Source organism: Eublepharis macularius, chromosome 19, assembly GCF_028583425.1.
Source record: "Eublepharis macularius isolate TG4126 chromosome 19, MPM_Emac_v1.0, whole genome shotgun sequence".
Classification (NCBI taxonomy): Eukaryota; Metazoa; Chordata; class Lepidosauria; order Squamata; family Eublepharidae; genus Eublepharis; species Eublepharis macularius.
This window is the reverse complement of record NC_072808.1, coordinates 3,950,142-3,975,257: the sequence shown is the minus strand read 5'-3', so window position 1 is coordinate 3,975,257 and position 25,116 is coordinate 3,950,142. Positions and strand designations below refer to the sequence as shown.

Sequence of the window (25,116 nt, the reverse complement as noted above, 5' to 3'; positions counted from 1 at the left end):
TTTCACACTGCCTTAGGGCCAAGCTAAAAGTGACAAATGGCACTTGAACGGCAAGTGTATTTCTCCCTGTTCACTTGCGCTCTACTCGATCCACTTGCCGTTCAAGTGTCATTCGTCACTTGTAGCTTGGCCCTTAGTGTAGTGCAAACCTTGCACATACTATCGTTTTTCTTCCGCTAAAACCCTTGCATGCCTGTATAATTCCGCAATCGTGGAGTTCCGTTTATTCCACTTAATGATGCTTTTTAAGCGGTTCATGGGAACGACTGGAGACGATTGGGAACTATTGGGAATGCTTCACCAGTTGGGAAACGCCTCCCCACTGAGCCCATCCCCATCCCCCCCCCTTTTCCTTTTCCAGTCTGTGCTGACAGGCAGTCCAGACCAATTTAAAAAAAAAAAGAGTGAGAGGGAGATTTGCACAATTGCAATGTTTCTACTGTGGCTGCTGGTCAAAAATCATGAAGTTCTGAATATATTATGCTCCCTTTGCTCTAAGAGGAAATGACAACTCGCCCAAATAGAAAAAAAGAGTTTTGTGACACCTTAAAACCAGCAGATTTATTACAGAAAACACTTCCATGGGTCAGAATCCAGATTATATACATAAAGTGAAACATCATTCAGCTGATATAAAACAAATGGATTATGTAAATGGTATCAACAGGGGCCTAAATACAGACAAGTCATTCTCATCCATTACAGATGTTAACATATCTTACAATAATTAGGGAGGCTTGGATTATCAGCAGATTCGGTTTTTTTGAATTGTCACTGGCCTTGTATATGTTTGCAATTGTCACAGCCTGCTGCCTCCTGCATTTCATGACCTTTTAGCCCCACTGTTTATATATTTTCTTCTGTTTATCTTCTGACTGAGGGCCAAACTACAAGTAACGAATGACACTTGAATGGCAAGTGTATTCCTCCTTGTTCACTTGCCCTCCACTTGCGCTCCACTTGATCAACTTGCCATTCAAGTGTCATTCATCACTTGTAGCTTGGCCCTCAGTTTTCCTTTGTGGGTCTGATAAAGTGAACTCTAGCTTACAAATGCTCATTCTGGAAAAAGAGAAACCTATGCATGTTTACTGGGTAGTAAGCACCACTTAACGTCATGAGGCTTCCTTCAGAGTACACATGAGTAGGCTAGAGCAGTATATATGTTAGCTGCAAGGATCAGTTCACTGGAAAAAAGCCCACTTTGCCCAATGCCAGAGGGACGAGGGAATCACCCCTCTCACACCGGGTGAAGGAAGCTGAGCAGCACAGAGGGCAATCTAAACTCTCCTCCGCGTCTGGAGATCAGGGGGCGGGGCCACCGGCCATGTGACCATTTTCAAGAGGTGCCGGAACTCCGTTCCACTGCATTCCAGCTGAAAAAAAGCCCTGGGCCCAATCCACATTTTCCTTCACTTGGAGCATCTTTTAGCTATAAGCTCCTGCTGTTTTGTCATCGGCATGGGGTGAGTTGTCACTGTTGCTTTCCAATGAGCGGTAATTTATCACCACAACAAACAATTTATCTGAGCTAATTAGTTGGAGGAATTGTTATCTTTGTTAAATGCCTTCAAAAAATATCCACACAGATGACCGTGGGTACACATTTTAATTGCATATTGATTAATTGGTAAAAACAGGACAGTTGATCCAGTTTTGCAAACGAATCCACAAAACTGAGCAGCCCACAAACATTTTTACTGGCCACCTGTGCACACAGGATGATGTTAGTGATTTGGGGCAGTACCTGGGAGGAAACTGTATAGGTATGAGAGAGGAACCTTCAAAAGCAGAAAAAATCCTTGTATTTATGATATGGTAATGAAACAATGGCAAATTGATTAGGACAACACTGACTAATTACGGCTTCTTCCACAAGTTAGTTAGTTAGTTAGTTAGTTAGTTAGTTAGTTAGTTAGTTAGTTAGTTAGTTAGTTAGTTAGTTAGTTAGTTTGTTTGTTTGTTTGTTTGTTTGTTTGTTTGTTTGTTTGTAGTCTGCCTTTCTCACTGAGGGCCAAGCTACACATGACGAATGACACTTGAACAGCAAGTGGATTGAGTGGAGGGCAAGTGAACAGGGAGAAATACACTTGCCGTTCAAGTGTCATTCGTCAGGTGTAGCTTGGCCCTGAGACTCAAGGTGGATTACATGGTGTGAGATTATTACAATCAGTGTCAAGGACATTTCCATAAACAATGCCATAGGATAAATAAACACAAGTTTACAAAGACATAGCATTAGCAAGAATCCAATACAGAGTTGACGAAATGCTGAAACAGAACATAAGCAATTCTAGAATTGACATTCGACAACATGAAGCACAGGTAGCACACAGGAGCACATATTTGAAGCAACAGATAGGATGTAAGACAACATAGCCGTGACGTCTATGGTCCCTAACTCATTAATGAAGCATCTGAGGGCCAAGCTACAAGTGACGAATGACACTTGAACGGCAAGTGTATTTCTCCCTGTTCACTTGCCCTCCACTCAATCCACGTGCTGTTCAAGTGTCATTCGTCACTTGTAGCTTGGCCCTAAGACTTCCAAACTGAAACACTTGAGGAGGGGGGGGGTCAGTTCACATGACATTATGCTGTAATCATCCATTTCCTATCTTTCCCATACCCTCAACACGCTCTTTCCTCCCAAACTTGCTTTACTTTAATATTTTTGGAAAGAATACAGTTCCAGTACATTAATACACTGTTCAGGAAGGGGATAGATCCAGAGGAGTTAGCCGTGTAGTAGCAAAATAGTAAAGAGTCCAGTAGCACCTTTAAGACTAACGAACTTTACTGTAACATAAGCTTTCGAGAACCACAGTTCTCTTCGTCATGCATCTGATGAAGAGAGCTGTGGTTCTCGAAAGCTTATGCTACAGTAAAGTTGGTTAGTCTTAAAGGTGCTACTGGACTCTTTACTATGTTCAAGAAGGAACGTTCTGCATTTCCCTACCTGCATTGCCATTTTCCCACCCTTGTGGACACCACTTTCCCAGCATCTCCCCCCGCTCACATTACTATGGGGCTTTCTGAATAATCACTATAATGTGGTAATGCCCACCTTATAGAATGGCTGTCTGGGGGCCAAACTACAAGTGATGAATGATACTTGAACGGCAAGTGTATTCCTCCCTGTTCACTTGCCCTCCACTTGCTCTCCACTCGATCCACTTGCTGTTCAAGTGTCATTCGTCACTTGTAGCTTGGCCCTCAGATGGTCAGGAAAGCTCTCACTCTCCCTGCTTTCCGCAAACTATCCAAACTGATGCAGAGTTTCTGTACCATGCATCTGACGAAGAGAACTTGATTCTCGAAAGCTTATGCTACAATAAAATTGGTTAGTCTTAAAGGTGCTACTGGACTCTTTTTGATTTTGCTATCCAAACTGAGGGCCAAGCTACAAGTGACGAATGTCACTTGAACGGCAAGTGTATTTCTCTCTGTTCACTTGCCCTCCACTCAATCCACTTGCCGTTCAAGTGTCGTTCGTCACTTGTAGCTTGGCCCTGAGTTAGTCAGGGTTTTCTATCCAGATTACAGGACTGTGCCATAAGAAATAGCTGAGACGCTTTAGTAGGGACGGGGACCACCCACCCCCCTTCCCAGGATGCAGTATCTGACCTGTCAAGAGACAAACACAAAAAAGGACATTAGCAACCACTTTGAACTTAATTTACTTACCTGGCTTGCCCACAGTTCATCTGCATATGTCACTTTAAGAACTTACCCTGACAGCTCTGCAAGATATAAAGCAAATAGACTATTTATTCCAATTGGACAATGAATATTACATTTGGAATCGTTGGAAGGGTTATTGTAATGTTGTCAAAATGTGGCGATTGTAATTTATTGTTATTTATACAGTGTTTTATGAAGATCGTATGAGATTATATACTGTTGATATTTATTCACCATTTGCACTGGGCACTGTAAATAGATTGCGACTCTATTTTCCACTTTGTGATTTATTGTACCCTCCTCCTGTGCAGGGGCGGGGTGGTCCTGCTCTTTGCTTATTGTTGGGAAAGAGCCAGCACAGTTTAGCAATCAGCGTGTCAGACTAGAATCTGAGAAGCCTCCGTTCAGATTCCCTCTCTGCTATGAAGTTGGCTTGGTGAACTTGGGTCAGCCACTCTCTCTGCCTAACTTATCTCATAGGGGATAACATGGAGAAGGAAGAACAACGTATGCCACCCTGAGCTCCTTGGAGGAAGGGTGGAATAAAATGTACTAAATCAAATATAAATAAATAAGAATGCTGGTATCCCATTTCCACCATCACTTCATCTGATAACATGATCATTCCAAATGGGCAGCCGTGTTTGTCTGTAGCAGAATACGTCTCTTATGAAATGAGCTCTGAATCATGAATATTTAAGCTGGAATAAATTTTGTTCGTCTTGAAGGTGCCACGGGTCTGCTTTATTTTATCTGGCAACGTATCTCCCTGCTCAGCAACGGAACAGATATGTTTGCTCTTTTGGAAGCTGGGATTCCCCTGCCTTTCTCGTTTTGGGACCTACCTTCTTCTGGCCTCCCTGAATTCTGTTGGCTCTGACTGTTTAGCAGAATAGGAGATGGGTCAGCAGAGATGAGTCCTGCCGGCATGTCTCCACACAGTCAAGTAAGGTATTGGGGCATTGAGCCAGGTCATATGAGAAGGGCAGGGGTCCTCAAACTTTTTTGAGCCTCTCAGGTGGAGGTACCTTCTCCTTTAGGAACTCCCCAGAAAGAACCTGTAAATTAGAGTTGCCACTTATAGGGTAATGGTGGGGACCTCCCAATTACGCTTCCTGGCCCTCCCTCAGAGGAGCAGTGGAGGGGGGGGGAATGGGACAACAGCATGTGGAAGGCATAAATTGATATTGTAACATTTTATGAATTTTTAAAAATCTATGGTTTTATCATAGGCAAGAATGGCTCTATCACCAGTGCCAAAGGAGGTGGTTCACTCCTGTCCTCTTCCTCTGATTCCATGGAGGCCACCACAGAGCTACTGAGTATAAACCCACTGAATAGATTTGGAGTAAGAGCTCCGTGGCGCAGAGTGGTAAGCTGCAGTACTGCAGCTCAAGCTCTGCTCACGACCTGAATTCAATCCTGGTGGAAGCTGGATTCAGGTAGCCGGCTCAAGGTTGACTCAGCCTTCCATCTTTCCGAGGTCGGTAAAATGAGCACCCCGATTCCTGGTGGTAAAGTGTAGGTGACTGAGGAAGGCAATGGCAAACCACCCTGTAAAAAGGTCTGCCAAGAAAATGTTGTGATGTGACGCCCCCCTCCCCCCGCCATGGGTCAGTAATGACTCGGTGCTTGCACAGGGGACCACCTTTACCTTTACCTAAACCCACTGAATAGATTTGGAAAGGGTACTGAGTAGACCTACTTGGGATGGCACTGCAGATCTACTATACCAAGAACCCGAGACGTTCCTGGGATAATTACCCTCCAGTGGATGAGCTGCTAGTGCTAAGCTTATGTGGATGAAAGATGAAGGAATCCTTTTATGATTGGACATTGAAAGTTAGTGTGTGGGCCAAGCTACACATGAGGAATGACACTTGAACGGCAAGTGGATTGAGTGGAGGGCAAGTGAACAGGGAGAAATACACTTGCTGTTCAAGTGTCATTCGTCATGTGTAGCTTGGCCCTCAGTCTTTTCAGGGTGCTTTTTCCCAAACAGTGTCTGTGTCAGTTGCTGAAGTGTGACACCAGCCACATGGAAGGAGCAGCAGGACTCGTGAGAGAGAGAGGAAGGATAGGTAGTTGCTCAGCTGGGTAATTATCTTGAGCATACATCTTGAACAGAGAAGGACACACAGATAATTCACTACAAAGCCATTAGCGCTAAGCACTTTCCAAAGGAACATTTACTACGAAAATCCAATATGCAGTGCACATTCTGATCTGTAATTAATGATCTATTGTTTAATTCAATTAATTTTTTCTTGCCCCGATAAAAAGAAACTTTCAGTGCAATCCTAAGCATAGTTCCTCCAGTCTAAGCCCATTGATTTTAATGGTCTTAGACTAGAGTAACTATGCTTAGGATCACACTGTTTCAGCGGCCAAGAGTATAACAGCTTTTTTGCCTGCCGAATAACTATGGAAGACGGGTTATGGAAAGTTTATATCAGGAAAAAAAATTGTTGGGATTTCTTTTCCACATGGGTTATTAGTTCTGTGTTCAATACTGTTGGGAAGCAAAGATTTTTCTTGTTTCCCCACAGCATCTGTGGAGCATTTGCGCAACTCCTGGGTTTCCTCATTGCTTTTCTCATATCTTCCCCAAATCTGCTTTGCTGCAGATTTTGGGAAAGACCACAACACAGTCAAGATGTTTGCTGGGAAGTTGGGAAAGTTCAGATTTTTCCAGTCCTGCCTATACAGCAGCCATTTTCTCTGCCCCTTCCTCTCCTTTGCCACAAGGGGAGAGGTTTGTTTTTAAAGCAGCAATTCTTTATACTGCTAGTACTCTGAATTACCAGCTATCATTTGTAAAAACGTGTCTAGCCACTTTTGCTGTAGAGATATGCCTTTCCACTTATATCTCCACAACAAAAGGGCCTTGAGACTTACTTTTTCTTAAAATGAAAGCTGGAAATTCAGATAAACCAATACAGTTCATTATAACTTTATAACGATATAAAGATATTCTATTGCCGATCCCCTCCAAGCCCCCAAAGCTCTGGTAATGTGGGGATGACTGTTATCAGAGGCCTGGGACAGGACAACTATGGTAAAACCTGCCATGTGGAAGCCCCATTGCTGCTATGTCATATCAACAGTTGGAGCAGCAATGGGGAAAACACACAGGCCTGTCTCCATATGGAAAACACCCCATTGGTTTTTCTGTATGATCAACTTTTGCAATGTTCACAAGGGAGGTCAGAGACTTATTGAAATGGCATCCAGCTCTGTGGGAAATGATGCCACTACACTACAAGATGCTCTAGAATTCCCCTAAACTCTATGGTAAAAACCTACCGTGCCCCGCAATAATGACATCACGTCCTGTTATGCAGCTGAAAGTGACGTCATGGAGTCACCAGCTGCCATTTCAGCTCCCCTATATTTCCCCTATCCCTCTATCAGGTGGCTGCTGGGGACAGAGGCTAAGGGTTTCCAGGCAACAAGACCACTAGTTCATAATGTACATTCATTTGTCATTATCTTATCGCACAAAAATTGTATTTATACCTTAACCAAGATCTATCGACTGCATTTTTTATCCACTCTTCCTCCGTGGAATTCAGGTAGTATACCAGATTCCCACTTCTCCTATATTTTATCTTTACTGAAAAAGGGCTGAGACAGTGACTGGCTCAAGTTCATATTTTCATGACAACTCTGTGAGATAAATTAAGCTGAGGGCCAAGCTACACATGACGAATGACACTTGAACGGCAAGTGGATTGAGTGGAGGGCAAGTGAACAGGGAGAAATACACTTGCTGTTCAAGTGTCATTTGTCACGTGTAGCTTGGCCCTGAGTTTCAGGGCTGAGCAGGGATTGGAATACGGGCTTCTCTGTTCCCAGTCCAGAGCTCTAACCACGAAGTATTCATACACTATTCGCCAAAATATAATTTTGGTAGTTGTGTTTCTACCTGTTTCGATTTGCATGCTTAATGGCATAGTTTTAGTGATCAGAGAAGTTCTGTGATTTATATGCATTATAAGAAATTAGTTCTTGAAGAAAGCAGGCTTGGAAATCTCTAGACTTCTGCTTTGTTAGAATCGCTTCCCTTTTTTTTCACCCTTTCACCTTCTCAAAAGGGAGGACACAGTTTATCTATGCTGGAAAAGAAAAAGGCTAGTTCCAGTCAGTGGTTATCATTTTGCTGGCCACTGCAAAATTATTTTTTAAAAAACTCTCCGTAACTATAATTTCTGGTTCATGGTAACAACCCACCCCTTCCAGTGTATAACGGTAAAGTATTAGGGGTTGCATGTTAATCCCTTGAAGCAAAGAGGCCCTCAAGGGGTAGAGAAACTCCTAGAGAAATTCCAAAGGGAAAGGCTCATATTTCACAGAACTCCTCTCCGCAGCCCCACCCAATTCCTAAAAGAAAAATCTGCTCATTCCAAGAAAACTTCACTGATACCGATATCTGATGGCTGTAGATACTTCCTTCGAACTCTTCTTGTTTCGTTCCTGAGACAGGAAATCAAGTCATGTTTGCTAAACCCCAAATGATGTGGCCTACGTTTAGATCTTAACTACCACTAACTTTTTGTGCTGCTGTTAACCTGATCTTAACATAATTGCCCCGGGTGAGTTAATAAAGCGCGAGTAATTAATAAACTCTTCTTTCTTTAGCCACGTCCAATATACTCTTTGGGCCAAACTACAAGTGACAAATGACACAGATTGGACCCTTGTCAGCTTCCCTCAAGTTTTGATGGGAAATGTAGGCAGCTTGGCGGAATGTTGGACAAGTGACAGTTGAAAAGTCTGTTGGACAGTAGTCGGAGAGCCAAGCTGCAAGACCAGGATGCCTACATTTCCCACCAAAACTTGAGGGAAGCTGACAAGTGTCCAACCTGTGTCGTCCTAGCTTCTCTAGGATTCTGCAATAGATTATGACTAAACTTCAACCTTTCCTCATTTTGGAAATGACTATATGAGTAGGGTTGCCAGCCTCCAGCTGGTGTCTGGAGATCTCCTAGAATTACAACTGATCTCCAGGTGACAGAGATCAGTTCCCCTGGAGAAAATGGCTGCTTTGGAGGGTAGGCTCTATGGGATTATACCATTCTGAAGTCTCTCCCCTCCCAAACCCCACCCTCTCTAGGCTCCACCCCCAAAATCTCCAGGAATTTCCCAACCTGCACCTGGCAACCTTACTATATGAGGAACATAGAAACGAGGTCTCTTATGTTCCACATGTTGTCTACATGTAAAACTCTTTGGTAAGGTGTTGTTTCCCCTTCTGCTCCTTCATACACACTATCAATGTTAAAACCTAAACACAATAAATTACTTATTGAGAATATCTATCCACAAGCTACACTTATCATTAAATACCAAAGCTTGGCTCCATTTCACCCACCATGTGAAAGCAGGCAGGCATCTCTGTTTCCCAGATAAACTTTTTGTTCAGGTCTCAGTTGGGGATAGACATCCTTTCACCAACATCTCTTTACGACAATATCTTGCTACTGAGGGTCAAGCTACACATGAGGAATGACACTTGAACGGCAAGTGGATTGAGTGGAGGGCAAGTGAACAGGGAGAAATACACTTGCCGTTCACGTGTCATTCGTCATGTGTAGCTTGGCCCTGAAAGACAGAGCCTGGGAAATTCAGGGCCATCTTCACACATCCAAATATTCTGCTAATTTTGTGCTATGATTCTGTTGGTTGCAGTCCCACTATCATGATGCACCATTCACATTGCCTTGACTTGTGCTGCTTTGTTGTGCTTCCAGACGTTCACAGCACAATTGTGCTGTCCCTCTGGGAAAATTTTAAAAAACCAAGGTTGGGGTGTTCCGTTATTTGCAAAGTGCAACTTTAACATCAGACATTAAACAGTTAATTTCTACAGTTGTTAATTAGCGGCTATGTTTGTGCAGTTGGTTCATTTTAAGCGAGACATCACACTCGCACAATAAAGGTGTCCTTTAAAAAAAAATTGGCATCACTGTTGCCAGGTTGGGCAGGAAAATCTCTTTCTAGGGTGCAGAAACCAAAAAAGGAAGGAGGATTGAGGTCTCTGGAGAAGCGTTTCCAAGTGTTCTCATGCAGGCAAAAAAAGCGCTAAAGAAGCGTTACAAAGTGTTACAAATGGGAAATCTGCGTTCTCGAAGAAAGCACACCGATTACAGGAGTAGGACAGATTTTCACAGGTGGATTACGGGGATGTGTGTACAGCTGTGAGTATAGCGGAACAATTGCAATATCATGATGCTACAATAAGGACATGTGAAAACAGCCCAGATTTGAGATTCATATCCAGTTTGGAAAGTCCCTTTTTTCTTTTGCTGTGATGGGATAAACTTTCTTACTTATTTGGCCTAGGCTAACTACCACTCAGGCCTCGTGGTGCGTACCCTCCTTTCCTACTTTGGAAAACTATTAGAATATTGTACCTGCCCTGACAGTATGTACCCCCCCTTCCCTTCCTCCACGAGGTAGCAGAGATTTTAGCAATATCATCTTTCCTTTTATACTTTAAATGCCAAATAATTCTGGCTTTCTAATTAATAAATGAATTTTTACTCATTGCATACATTGCCGGCACAGTCACATCTTCTGTGTTGCGCCTTGTTTTACTAGAGAGAGGTTTTCATTTTTATGAGAGATTTGGGCATCCCTAATTTATATAGTGCGTTATGGAAAAACTTATCTCTTAACCATTTCATCATTCTTCAACCAAAAAGGATAAAAAAGAACGTGATACAGAATCTCTTATCGCTTGGCTCGGTCCTACAAGGATTAATGTGCCCGCTAATTGGAAGAGCAGGAGAACTGCTAGTATTTACGACCGCCTTATGAAATTAAGCCAAAGCAGTGAAATGTTGCAATGAGCTAACGACGTTTGAATTATAGAGGAATGTCATATAATGGATGTATTTACTGGAATCTGGGCTCTGTTTATTAGGGGAAGAAAAACCATTACGATAACTCATCCATTTACAGTATTCACCTTGTTATAGTCATGTTTGTCATATCAGAAATTTACTGTATGTGTGATATCTAGATCTTGATCTCAAAATGATTGAAAATAATCAGGTGGTATCACATGGGGATGTAGTGGCCTAGTGGTTCACTAGGTCACATCCTAGTAACCACACCCCGGAATCCAGGAACTGGATCTAACAAATGCATGATCCATGAAAGGGCTCACAGGATCTCATTGCTTAGTGGATTGGATCCTGCACCACGCTGTTCTGATTCCCTGGCATTACAACTCCTTTCCCCAGCAAGCTGCGGCAGATAATGCAGTCCGAACACGTATCAAATGCTTTAAATGAGGATCTTGCCTTTGATTTCTTGTACGTTTGGCAAGCTGCCTTTTCCTCCCAATTACCATGTACTATATTTTAGTGATTACTCTTTGTACTGAAAAAAAAAATACCAGACTGTGTGAAGGGGATAGCGCCATGAGAGAAATGATCGCACATCTTCTCGGGCAGGTGGTGGTGTATGGATTAAGTTGCAAAGTATTTTAAGGGCATCAGATTTTCCCTTGGTGAAGATTCTATTGCTCCACTGGAGAAAAACACAGATGCTAGCTTCATTCACAACAAAGATGGTCCAAGTATGCTTCGGAAGTAACTGGGCTGAATAAACAGCCGTGTTCTTCCTCCCCCGCCAGGCTATTCTCAGCCTTCAAAAATTAGTAGTGGAAACCCACAACCGGGAGTGGATACTTAGAAACGATAATCAAAATTGTTTTTTGTATTAATTAAATAAGTGCAACGTGCTATGTGCTGAATTCGTATAAATACAGAATAAATACATTCACAACAAATAGTTAAAAAGCATACAAAATATCCACAATCCAATAAATACAATAGAACAGCCAACAAAGTCTATAGATGAAGCTGACATCCAACAGAGAGCATTATAGTTGATTCTTTCTTTCTTTTTCTTTCTACAGGTGCAAGAGGAAAAATGGATCTCAAATGGAACAAGAACTTCTACAGGTAAGTGTCCAAAGTAATCCTGCTTATTAATTTTTTTCTTTCATCTTTTTTCCTTTTGCTGCAGGCAGAGCCACAACCAGAGGAGCCAAGCTACAAGTGACACCTTACACAGGTTGGACACTTGTCAGCTTCCCTCAAGTTTTGATGGGAAATGTAGGCGTCCTGGTTTTACAGCTTGGCTCTTCATTACAGCAACAAGGGGCCGGCTACAATCCCACAATCCCAACAAGTTGGTCTGTTTGACTGGGAGCGGAACTACAAGTGACAAAAGGCACAGATTGGACACTTGTCAGCTTCCCTCAAGTTTTGATGGGAAATGTAGGCAGCTTGGCGGAATGTTGGAGAAGTGACAGTTGACAAGTCCGTTGGAGAGCAGTCGGAGAGCCAAGCTGCAAGACCAGGACGCCTACATTTCCCATCAAAACTTGAGGGAAGCTGACAAGTGTCCAACCTGTGCCTTTTGTCACTTGTAGTTCCACTCTGGGAGAGCTTCCTTTTCAGTTGTGTTATTCTCAGCCTTCAGCAGCACCTCCCACCCCCACCCCCCTATAAATTTGTGGAGCACAACTTAATCTGATTTACTATTTCAGAATTGGCACTGAAAATACTGACTGCACTCCAGATTATTTGAGATATGCACACTGCCTGTTTAATTCACTAGGGTTTGATTGTTAGAAATGAGAGAGCTGGGATAATGTAGGTATGACAGACCCCCACCCACCCCTGTTCACTCTCCCCATTGTGAGGCAGACTTTCCTGCCAAAATCAGTCTCCCTGCTTTGACTGAGCTGCCCCAAGTAGCATGTTAATATTTGTGGTTTAGAAAGTGTGTCTGTCCCACCCTGACAGGCAGATATAATTTTAGCTTTTAGCCCAGCCCAGGAACTTGATGGGGGAAAGCAGGAACCCTCTTCCTTTTGTACTTGGAAATGGCACTAGAGACTGCATAATATTTTTTTTAAAAATAACAAATTTATTTAACAGGCAGGGATTGAATAAGTATAGTCAGGGGATGGAAATGCGGAGGTAAAATGTTGTTGGTATTACAGAGTACCCTTCTTGTAACAGGCAAAATAGTATCCTTAAAGCTTATTTCCATATATTCTCGGAATATATTCTTGCACGTAGGGGCTATGAGAATAGTGTCTCGCCTAAGGCTATCCAGTTCTCTTAAGGGTAAAAACAGCTGCTTTAATACCTTTATTGAACTACTGAAGAGCTTTTCATTCCCTATCCTTCTGTGCCAGTTTTGTTTGGCCATTATTATTACACATGTCTTAAGAGTGTGGGAGGAGGTGGCAGAACTCTCCAAAACAGGGCGGTGGTTTTCCCATGGTTGTTACCGAAGAGATTCATTATTGAAACCAAAATTATCTTTATCAGTTGGCTTCCAAGTGAGATTATTATGTCTTCTCGTGAGTCAGCCATACCAGGAAGTTTATAAACTCAGAACACCTCTTAATAGCACTAAAAAAAAGTGATTCTAGATAAAGGCTAGTTCCGTTTCAGCTCGATCTATCCAGATAAGGGTGTGTAACCCAAAAGAATATCAAGAGACCGGTTAAACAGGTGTTGAGTTCTAGCTGAGACTAACCTAGGATTGCCTGTAACCTGGAGAAATGTTTAAAATGCTCTTGCCTTTTAAACAGGGCTTAATAGGATGTGGTTTACCAGGAGATGTGATTTAAACATCCATGTGATGAAAAACTTCAGCGGCCCATTTCCCCATATTAAGCTGCTGTTAAAGGGGAAGGGCATTTTTCTCCAGTTCTTTTATCAACCATACCAACCTATCACTTTCAGTTTCCTGAAAGGTATTCTGTCTAACTCAGTGGTATTCAGCGGCTTGTGCAGAGCCACTGTTAAAATTGCCATCAACCCCCACCAAAAAATCACATTTACATCCATCCCAGGTCGGAGGTCTCCATCTCAATGAGGTTTGCACTTACCTGTTCCTCCACCAGTGGCTGTCTCAAGTTGGGAACCACCAGCCAACTCCCAAGCCCCACTGGACAAAGGACTTGCTCACTTTCCTGAAACATAGTTCAGGTTCCACACCAGGGACTGGTACTCAGAAAAGCCACATGTGGCACGTCAAAGAGCCACATTGCTCCTGAGCCACTGAGTATCAGTGCTCTAACTAGAACAGTAGCATATACAGCTGGAATTTTTGTGGTAGGATGCGGCTTTTATAAGCAGTTCTTCCACACAGATGTTCATAGCACTCCCCAAACCTGTTGTGCAGATGCAGTGGGAAGGCCGAGCTGCAAATCACAAAGCACCAGGTTCAAAACTCACCTAGACACAAACTTAGGAGGTGGCCTTAGATAGGTGACTCTCATCGGTTGATCCTAAGCAGTTAAGCCCGTTGACTTCATTGTAGGATTGCACTGTCGATCTAATTTGTAGGTGGGATAATGACTAGACATGGGCACGAACCAAAAAAATTTAATGAATCCATGGTTTGGGGTTCGGTGCTGATGACGACCCTGAAGTCGCAAACTGCAACGGACATTTCCCGTTGCCGAACCGGTTTGTGGTTCGCAGTTTGTGGTGCTCAGAATGGCCCCCGTTGCACTTAGAGAGCCCATAGTCACAGGGAGTGTATAGCAGGATCTCCTCCAGCCAGCTTCCAAGTTTGGTCAAGATTGCAATAGGGATCTTGGAGTTATACCCTCTCCAATCTGAGGCCCCCAGGAAACGCCCACAAAAATCCAAGCTCAATTATACTCTCTCTGTCTCTCCCCAAAGGCTAGCAAGTAGCAAGCAACAGCTCTCACACTCCACCGCTCGCTGAAAGTGAAAGCCAGCCTAGGAGCACAGTGCTTTTTATAAGCTGAGGTCCCATAGAGCAACACAGGAGGTCTGTGTTTGGCCATCAGAGCTGCCTATCAGGGTTTGCAGGGATGAGATTGGAGTGCCCGTGGCTACAGAACACCCCCTCCCTCCCCCGGGTGTCTTCTCCTAACTTGTAACCACTTTGCAGCTCCATGGTTGGAAGGAAGACCTGCCAATCAAGGTAAGCTTGGCTTCCATTCGGGTTTCCAGGGCGACAGAAGGAGCGCAGACAGAGTTCAGGCATTCCCCTGGCTCCATTTCCAGGGGAATTGATTGATGGCGCCTGACTGTCTGGCTTCCTGAACCGCGGCCAAACGCACCGAACCAGGCTTCTTCCGAACGCTGGTTCGTTGGCCGTGGACAATCACGAACTGCCGGATTGCGATCGCCAATTTCGTGGGTTTTTGAAGTTCGTAATGCGGTTCGTGCCCATGTCTAATAATGACCTTCTTGGGTTGCTGTGAGTTTTACCGAGATCATGGATTGCGACGTTAGCCATTCCACAGTTCTCATGAGCTCTTCATACGCATGACAGTTAGTAGTTGTGTGCAATTTTTAATACTACTATTTATCTGAGCCCACATTTTCTTGCAAGGGAAGGCATTCTGGAAGGTTTTTAAACAAATCTCCCCTCCCATTTCTGCCTGCCTTTTTATCAAATGGGTCTTTAGCTCCAAAGGATCCAAAGCATTATAAACGTTGGAAATGAAGTTATTCTCCTTTGATGATACAAGAGGGTCATATAAGCCAATGAGATGTTGGGGAAGGATTTGAAACTTCACACCCAGCCCTCTTAGATAGAGTTGCCAACTTCTAGGTGGGGGCAGGCTATCTCTTGGAATTGCAACTGAGGGCCAAGCTACACATGACGAATGACACTTGAACGGCAAGTGTATTTCTCCCTGTTCACTTGCCCTCCACTCAATCCACTTGCCGTTCAAGTGTCATTCGTCATGTGTAGCTTGGCCCTGAGCTCTAGACTACAGAGATCATTTCCAGTGGAGAAAATGGCTTCTCCCCAAACTCTGCCCTCCCCATTGAAGGGTCCAGGAATTCCCCAAGTTGGAGTTGATAACCTCCATGTATGTCCTCTGATGGTGAGGTCATACAAGCACTTCCGAATGGAGTTGGACAGTGAGGTACTCGAGCCCATAACTTCATCTAATACACTGAGGGCCAAGCTACACATGATGAATGACACTTGAACGGCAAGTGGATTGAATGGAGGGCAAGTGAACAGGGAGAAATACACTTGCCGTTCAAGTGTCATTCGTCACTTGTAGCTTGGCCCTGAGATTGTACTCAGAAAATTGCATGAAGGATCACAAGAGTACACAAATTTAAGAGAATTTTAAAAAAAAATACTTCGCACAACACTGTGGCATGTTTGAGCAGGTACTTTGGCTAGTAATGGAATGCAGTTGAGCAGAGGAAAGGAGTTTTTCTGGTCTCCATCCCAAACTATGCTCATAAAGTACCAATAACAAGCTTTTCATACATATTTTTTCCCCTCGTGGGTTGATTACACTATAGTATTAAGCTCTACTTGAGCAAAAAACAGATGGATTGTGTTCTGTAAACAGGAAACAAATATGCACCAACTTCTCCAAGAAACATGTTTATGCAGAGAGGACATTTAATTGTACAAATTCTAGTCAAGTTGAATTGTGCTGTAAAAGTGGATGGAATTTGCGTGCATGGAAACAAATGAAATAAAATATCGTGACTAGTTCTTTTTCATGTTCTATCCCAAGGCGCTAAACTTGCTTGCTCCCTCTCTCTACAAGAATACAGGGTAGGAATTGGAGTGTGCGTGTGAGTGGTGCCCTCAAGTCAGAGTTGACTTATGGCAACCTCTGGTGGGGTTTTCATGGCAGGAGACTATCAGAGGTGGTTTGCCATTGCCTGCCTCCACAACCCTGGTCTTTGTTGGAGGTCTCCCATACAATTACTAACCAAGGCCGACCCTGCTTAGCTTCTGAGATCTGACAAGATCAGGCTCACCTGGGCTATCCAGGTCAGGGGAAGAATTGGGATAAGTACTCGCAAATAAACAAGTTTTCTATTTACTCACCATTTAATTAACAGCTTACTTGAACTATTAGGCAAATACAAGTTGGCAGCAGACAAGAATCCACTTGTTAATGTTGCCTTGGAAAATTGTAAGAACCTGGTAACATCACTTCCATAGAGATGAACCTGACGTGCACAAGCCCTTACCTGAGAATTGTATCATCTTGGGGTGAAGATATATAAGATTTTGAAAATGGTTGTGTGTGTAGAGGGGAGGGTAATACATTTAATAATACTCCGTTCAGTAGACTTGTACCATTTTCTGTACAAGGTGAACTCTGAAAAACAAAGTCTTCAATGTGTCTCTGTTTGTACCAGGGAAAAGCCATTTGTGAAGAGTGTTTACTGGCAGGTGCTTATGGCATCATCAACAACACACTCGTTCTTCAGTTCACCAGAAGGTGAAGTGGCAGCTCAGTTGCAGAGACCTGCTTTGCATGCAAATAGTCCTAGATTCAATCCCCTGGATCTCCTGTTAAAAGGATCAGGCAGTGAGAGACTCTCTCTGCAGGAGCCATCTTACATGAGAATGCTCAACTGTAGCGAGACGCAATGCTATCCAGGAAGCATAGTTTAAAATTGACAGAGCCAAAGGCTCTGTCAATTTCACCTCTACAGAGCCAGCAAGGATCGCTCCTCAAAGGGTTTGTTAATTCAGGGAGGCGAAATTGACAGAGCTTTTGGGGAGACAAAGAGGAAATTAACAAACCCTCTGAGGAGGGATTTTTGCCAGCTCTGTAGAGAGGTGAAATTGACAGAACCTTTGGCACTGTCATTTTAAACTACGCTTTCTGGCTAGCATTGCATCTCTCTACACTTGAGCATTCTCATGTAAGAAGTCTCGTGTAGAGAAACTCTAAGCTGAAGGTCTTTTAAGCCTTGGAGACAGTCAGAGTAAACAATAGTGAACTCATTTCTTTCACTTGGGAAATAATTATTTATTTACTTCATTTATACCCCGCTTTTCTCCCCAAAGGAGACCCAAAGTGGCATACTCTCCATTTTATCTTCACAACAACCATGTAAGGTAGGTTAGGTGGAGTGTGAGTGACTGGCCTAAGATTAATTAACAACTTTTCTCACACAAGAGCAGTCGTGTCAACATTCTCCGATCTTGCTGTAAATGCTCATTTATTTCCCCAGAAACAAAACACTTAAGCGCTTATCCGCGTACCGTTTTTGCTTCCAAAAACAGCCACTTTCTCCCACTTGGATTTCTTCCGAGAGCAAAACGCCTTTGCTACATGCTTCCTCAACTCTGTCCCTTGCAAGAATTTGGGTTTTTTTCTGATCAGGAATAAATCCCCTCTCCTCATGCCTTTAATAAAAAATAATAATAAAGAGCAAATGGAAGTATATGTGTATACAGCCATACTGGCCAGCATATATGTGAGAGATTAAAATTTGTAGAGAGCTTTTTTCCTTCCATGCCGGGCAGCTTGGAAGTGTGTGTGTGTGTGGGGGGGATGCTTTTGTGTCGTTAAGGAGAGATCAGATGCAAATGGAATATAGAACAGCAAAAGATGTCTCCTCTCCTTCTCCCCATCGCCCTTTCCAAGGGATCAGCTTTTGACTCAGGCTTGGGTAGATGATTTGGTGCCTGAAAAGCAGAAAACTGGCTCTTCTGATAGTCCATGGCTCGACGGAGGGAAAAGAATGGCAGAAATGGAAATAACGCGGAGGCCTCCTCTTCTCTCCTTCCCTCCCTCCCCTTTTGCCTTTCCCGCCTCGCTGCTGTTTGTTTTGTTTCCTCTCTTTCTGAATGAAAACCCTCCCTTTCTGCCCCCTGATCAGGCCCCAGTGCTGGTGCCTCTTTCTTGAAATGCTGCTTGCATGCCAGTTGGAGGCCAGCTTGGGGATGAGAAGCTGGGAGGGGGGGGGAGGGAGCTTTCCTGCAAATCACATGATTAACCAGCTTATATAAATCAGAGTTTGTTTTTCTCAATTTGCAGGGGTTTTAAAGGCACAGAGTTCCCCTTTTTGGAGGGAAAAAATGGGAATATGCTTCTAGGAACTTTTCAACCCAGAGACTAGATCTGACAAACCATATAAGTGCCAATTCTCAAGATATTCCTAACAAAATCAATACAGTGCCGTCTCTTGGTGCTTGCTTTTCCAGGGTAGAAATATAGCATCACCGTTCTGCAGTACCTTTCATTCTGAAATACATTACATCCAGACTCTTGCTCTTCCAAAGGCTTTTCGGGAATATGAAAAATAATTTTTCTAGCAGCTGAAAAGACTAAGGCTACAATGCTAACCACATTTACTTGAGAGTAAGCCCCATTTGACACAGTGAGACCTTGCTTCTGAAGAAGCATGCATAGAACTTCATTGCACATGAGTTATTGTGGCAAAATGTGTTTGTCTTTTAAATGCCACAAGACTCCCTTTTAGTTTTTGCTGCAATTGACAGACATGGGCTGGTTTTTTCCCCCCCGGAATTTGTTCTTAGTAAGAGGTACTCTAGGAAGCTTAGGAGCGCGCTCACATTTTCATGCAAATAGGACAGCTGGACAAAGGATGGTCCCACATTTAGATGTCCGTGTGCAAATTTGACACAGTTCTTAGGTATGACAGGCAAAACACTTCTATGCAAGGAGGAGAGGAAAACGCTTGTCTTTTTAAAATTTGTACTTTGAGGCACATAAATTCCCCACAGGTTCAAGCAACCAGAAACACAACAAACACATCTGGATACAATTTCCACTTTCCTGTTACCTTAGGGCATAGTTTCTCCCTGTCCTGTCCCTTTCGCCATATCCTAAATGGTGCAGACATTGGCCATTTCCACACACGTTGAATAATGCACTTTCAATGCACTTTCGCAATCCTTTAGAAGTGGATTTTTTGTTCCACACGTGGAAAATCAGTTTCAAATCTTCACTAAAGAGTATTGAAAGTGGATTATCCAACGTGTGTGGAAGCAGCCATTATCTACCTTAGTGGTGATTTTCAAAGTGGGACTCACTTCAAAGTGTACTCAAATTCTTGGGACCCACTTCAAAATTCATTGGACTTTTTTGGGAAGCGCTTCTTAAGAATCTCCATGCTGCTTTCCCTAGGACACCATAAAAGGCCACAAATGTCACATCAGTTGATACTGAACAAGTTTATTTTTTCTTTTTCTTTCTTTTTGTTGTTTTTTGTATATTGAGCAACAGGCTGTATTTCAGGCACATTTTGTACATTATGCAGAGGCAAAACCTAAATTTGCACCCAAGACTCCCAGAAATTCCTTTCCCACCTAACCCTCTTCCTCCTCCCCTCTCCTGGCCTTGAGACCCCCCTCTTAAAGAGCCGTGACCCATTTTGGGCTCCTAGAGCACAGTCTGAGAACCACTGCTCTGCCCTATTACTATTCTCAAGGTGACTGTTTGCAACCTTCCATCTTAGTGACTTGAGAATTCTTAGCATTGAGAGTTGCCAGTTTATGCGTCCTATTCCTGCGATTTTAACAGCATTAAATAATATCTTCCTCCACATATTGTTTTGATCAGATCACTCCAGATTCAGTCCAGCTTCACTGACTTTCAGTTTGTCCTTCAGCCAATTAAAAGTGCTGGTGTAGACATTTAAAGCCCTAAACCTGTTTAGGAACAGGATACCTGTGGAGCCAAAAAGAGTAAGCGGGTACTAGATCAAATCAAGCCTGAATTCTCCCTAGAAGCTAAAATGACAAAACTGAGGCTATCGTACTTTGGTCACACATTATGAGAAGACAAAATTCTCTAGAAAAGTCAATAATGTTAGGAACAGTAGAAGGCAGTAGGAAAAGAGGAAGACCTAAAACGAGATGGCTGGACTCAATCAAAGATGCCATGTCCTCCAGTTTGGAAGATCTGAGCAAGTCTGTTAATGATAGGATGTTTTGGAGCGTCGCCGTAGGTCGGAGGTGACTTGACAGCACAAAACACAAACACCTCTTAAGGACTACCTTCTCCAACACGCCCTGCTTGTTCTCTTAGGGGATCAACAGTGCTATCCGAAGCAGAGTTAAATCCTTTTATGTCTTGTCTTCTGAAGTCAATGGGCTAAGAAAGGTGTGACTGAGTTGAGGACCATGTTGAGACCCAATGGCGTCAACTACACTGTCTCTGGCTCTTACAGCTGCTCATCCTCCAACGTGATATATGCCCTCATGTGCCAACAATGTCCATCTGCTCTGTACATTGGACAAACCAGCCGACCTCTGCGCAAAAAAAAACAAATGGACACAAATCTGACATTAAAAATGGCAACATCCAGAAACCAGTAGGAGAACACTTCAATCTACCAGGACATTCCATCAAGGACTTAAAGATATAGTTCAACAGAAACATTTAAAAAACAAAATCCAATGGGAAGCTGCTGAATTGGAATTCATATGTAAATTTGGCTCAGTCAGACTTGGATTGAATAGAGACTATGAATGGTTATCTCATTACCAAAAGTAACTGCCTTCAGGCGTTCTATTCAGGTTCTGCCATGGAAGGGAGGGGGGGTCACACCCAGCCTGGATTATGCATTCCACCTCTTTCATGAACTTATTTACATTTACATGACCCTCACTCCCCGTACCCTCTCCCCCCTCTCCTCATCACCTATATATCTCTGGCTAGTTTCTTCATACCCTTCATGCATCTGACGAAGAGAGCTGTGGCTCTCAAAAGCTTATGCTACAATAAAGTTGGTTAGTCTTTAAGGTGCTACTGGACTCTTTACTATTTTGCTGCTACAGACTAACACAGCTAATTCTGTGTTGAGGTCTGCAGTGTAAGAAAGATTCTACTCTGTGTTCCATTGCTATCGGAGACGTTCAGTGGCAACAATCTGTATTATACCACACAATACAAGAGATAGGAGCATCAGGAGCATTTTTATATTGGTTTCTGGATGTGTGGGTGTGTTTGTTTACCATAAATATTGTACAATTGACTACTGACGGCCTTGGGGCTAAAATGCATATGGTCTGTTTTAGTGTTGGCCATTTAACTGTATCATCATCTTCGTATGAAGAACGGTTTACCTATTTTTAACGTATGAATGTAGCCTGCTATTCAGGCCCTATGTTTTTAACTTGTTTTTAACTTGAACTTTGAGTACACCAATAATAAATACCTATTTGGAATATATTTTAATACTTTGTAACTTGACCCCTGTATTTTCCACTGATATAATAGGGTCATTCACCTAGATCCAATACACAAGCCCTCCACCAATGTTACATCCCACTGAAGGCTTGGTTTTGCCTGCCATACTTATTTACTTTGTCATAGTCTGACCAGAACTTATTTAAAAGCAAAATGCTTTACTTAAAGATATGAGGGGAGGGGATGTTCTATAATATGTTATATAACAACAGCTCAAAATATAGCCGTGAGTGCAGTGGTACACAATGTGCTACACAGTGTCTTAGTATTTAGGTTCTTGCATTTATATGCAACAGAAAAGATGAATTCAGCCCCCCCCCCCCCGAGATTTACTTTCTAGAGATTTGAAGAAGAAGATGATCCTAAGCAATGACTAGCAACTCACACTAGAAACATTTTTGGAAGCCATGAACAAAGGTCAAAATGGGGGGGGGGTGTTAAAAAAAAACCCTCTGATTCGTCTGGAAGAGGGACCAGAAAATTGGGACTATGCCTGGTTAAAAGACAGTTGGAGTGCATGCTACACATTTGCTCTGTTGTCTACGTACCACTTTGTTGTTTCTTACAGGAGAAGTGAACTGAATACAGATATGGTCACATGAAAAGCATATATATTTACTGAACTGAATGGAGTCCAGTGTGCCCAACAGGTATGTGATCGTGTTCTTAATAGGAGTAGAAAAGGATATGACTTTGTCAAGATTAAATCGAAGCTCTGTTATTGTAGATCAACTCCTTTTGGAAAACAACAAGGCATACCACCACCATTGACTTGGGGCAAGCCTTCCAAAAAATGAGGCCCAGAACACAAACTTAATATAATTTGGTATGAAAAACAGCAGATCTGCAGACAAGACAGAGCTGATATGAGAGAGCCGGGGGAGGGGGGTGGGATATGCATTGTTCCAGTGCCACAACCTCATTTCCAGTACAACTCCATAGAGTTTGGGGACGGAATCCTAGAGCGTCATGCTGACATCATGATGACACTGCTGTAACACAGTAGGGAAGTGGTTCCGCTGTGAATCAACACTCTACAGGTTCGAATCCCATTACTGCCATGAGCTCAGTAGGTGGCCTTGGGTAAGCCCCTCCTCTCAACCCCAGCTCCCCAGCTGTATTGTGGGGATAATGATAACACTAAGTTGTTCACTGCTCTGAGTGGGGCACTAATCTGTCTAGAAGAGCAGTATATAACAGCAGTTGTTGTTGTTGTTGTTGTTGTTATTTCCAGGCTCACACCAGAAGTGATGTCGCCACACTGGAACACTGCATATTCACATGTGCTGCTTCCATCCATCTCCACCAGTTACAAGTATTTGACTGGCAATCCTACTTTTCACTCCCCCAGTTTACAGAGTTTTTCCTGTCGCTCTTCACAATCCATCTTGGTTTTCGCCATCCTGAATAACTGGGTATCATCTGCAAACTTGGCTTCTACACTGCTCATCCTCAATTCCAAATTGTTCATGAATTAAGTAGTACCAGTCCCAATCCTATGCAGGTCCCCGTCCGTGAAGGGCTTTAAACACCAAGGTTAACACCTTGAACTAGACAGAAATGTACATTGTGAACATATATGGGAAGCTGGGATTATGTCTCCCAGTCCTGTCCTAAACCTTAAAATGGTCATCAAAATCTACCTGTGCGTGCACACCCTGGTGCACGGAGGATCTGATAGCATGATCTGTATCCTTAATGTTAGCAAAGATAAACATTGTACAGCCAGAGAACCTACTCGCATTGGGCTGTCTGTGTGTATGCCCCTATACAGAAATGACAATCAATATACGAAATGTGAGGGGCATGCAATCCCGACACCCCCATCCCTTCCACACGCACTGTTCTACTCTGTCTGACCATCTGAAATGGGTTGGATGGTTGTTTCTTCTGTAGTGCTGTGAGCGGGGCTGGGACGAATTAATTGAACTAACAATAAACAGATCAGGAGATAAACCGGTGAATCATGATATTAAGAGATCAAAGGATCTTGCTGTGGCTCTTAAGTAACTGCATATGGAGGCAGGCTAATGCTTGGTTTGCACGAGTGTGTGCAAACACACATACTCCAAATATTTATGGCACAACTACACAACAGTTCATCTTTGTGGCTTCTGTGCAGTCCCACACGGGACTGCACAGGCCAGCCGTGAAGGTGAAATGTTCAAGATTTCTAGAGCTTTCCAAAGCTGTGGAGTACTCCTCCGCATCCAGGGCTTTTTTTCAGCTGGAATGCGGTGGAACGGAGTTCCGGAACCTCTTGAAAATGGTCACATGGCTGGTGGCCCCACCCCCTGATCTCCAGACGCGGAGGGCAATCTAAACTCCCCTCTGTCTGGAGATCAGGGGGCGGGGCCACTAGCCATGTGACCATTTTCTCTGAGGGCAACCCACTGAGTTCCACCACCTCTTTTCCCAGAAAAAAAGCCCTGTCCACATCACATGCTGATATTTTCCCGCTGAAACAACACATGACTTAGGGAGAGGGAATACTCCTCTCTCAGTCCTCTCTTCACCTCTGTGGAGATAGGACACCTTTTCAGTTTTCCAGAGAAACATTTCCTCCAAAATGCTTCACTCTTGAGTTCCATAAGTGAAACTTCTTAAGCCAACAGCCCTTTTTAAAAAATGTACCTAGTGTGGTACAAAGATGGCACAGTCAGACGAACATGGCTGGTGCCTCATTTGTTTTGGACAGGGCCATAATGTAGCATCCTGTAAAGTATACTTGCAATTTAGACCTAAGACACATAATAGACGGGCAACAAGACTCAAAGCTACTGGACTCTTGCCCTGTTTGTCCTGTGATTTATCACTGACATGACTGTGGGAAGGAAGAAGAGGAGGAGGAGAAGAATTATTTGTAGAAAGTACTGATTATGCAGATACGTTTCTGCCTATTGCCTTCTCAGGAAAATTGCCAGCTATCCTTTTCTAAAAGGTTCTACATCATCACCACTAAAGTACGGTCCAAGCCCACAAGACCTGTAAATGGAATTACTTAGGAACTGGTCACTGAAGTAAACCAAAGCATTCCTTGTGGTTTGCCCCACTGAGAGGGTTCTTACCAGATCCTACGAACAAACGTGGGAAGTCCATTTCTTTCATATCGTCCTTGCAAGTGCCCAGAGACGTCTTGATGGAGACCAGAACAAAATAGATGTCTAAACTGAACTTGGTCCGACTCTGTAAGGCATTTCAAGAGTCTTTCTGCACAAAAACACATTTCTAATTTTTTTTAACCCTTAGTGCAATTCTCACAATAGATCTTGGCAGCTCACACAGAAACTGCTTCCAATACTACCAAAAAACAAAACAGTGGGCTCTACCCTTTGGCTCCGTCTCTCTTTGCCCACATACCAGTATTTCTGATATTAAAGAGTTGTCAACTCTTGTGCAGAAGGGCATCTCGG

At 43.2% G+C, this 25,116-nt stretch overlaps 1 protein-coding gene across 2 annotated transcripts in view; it reads left to right on the top strand.

The window, feature by feature from the left end:
- Positions 1–4,588: 4,588 nt before the first annotated feature.
- Positions 4,589–25,116, top strand: part of HIGD1C (HIG1 hypoxia inducible domain family member 1C) — a 39,794-nt gene continuing 19,266 nt past the window's right edge. The window contains exons 1-3 of one of the 2 annotated variants that reach the window (XM_055003698.1): positions 4,589–4,630; positions 11,615–11,660; positions 22,272–22,353. The gene's annotated coding sequence lies outside the window, so the exon portion shown is untranslated. Of the gene's footprint in view, positions 4,631–11,614; positions 11,661–22,271; positions 22,354–25,116 lie in introns of those variants that run through there. The other variant, XM_055003699.1, reaches the window with a different exon arrangement.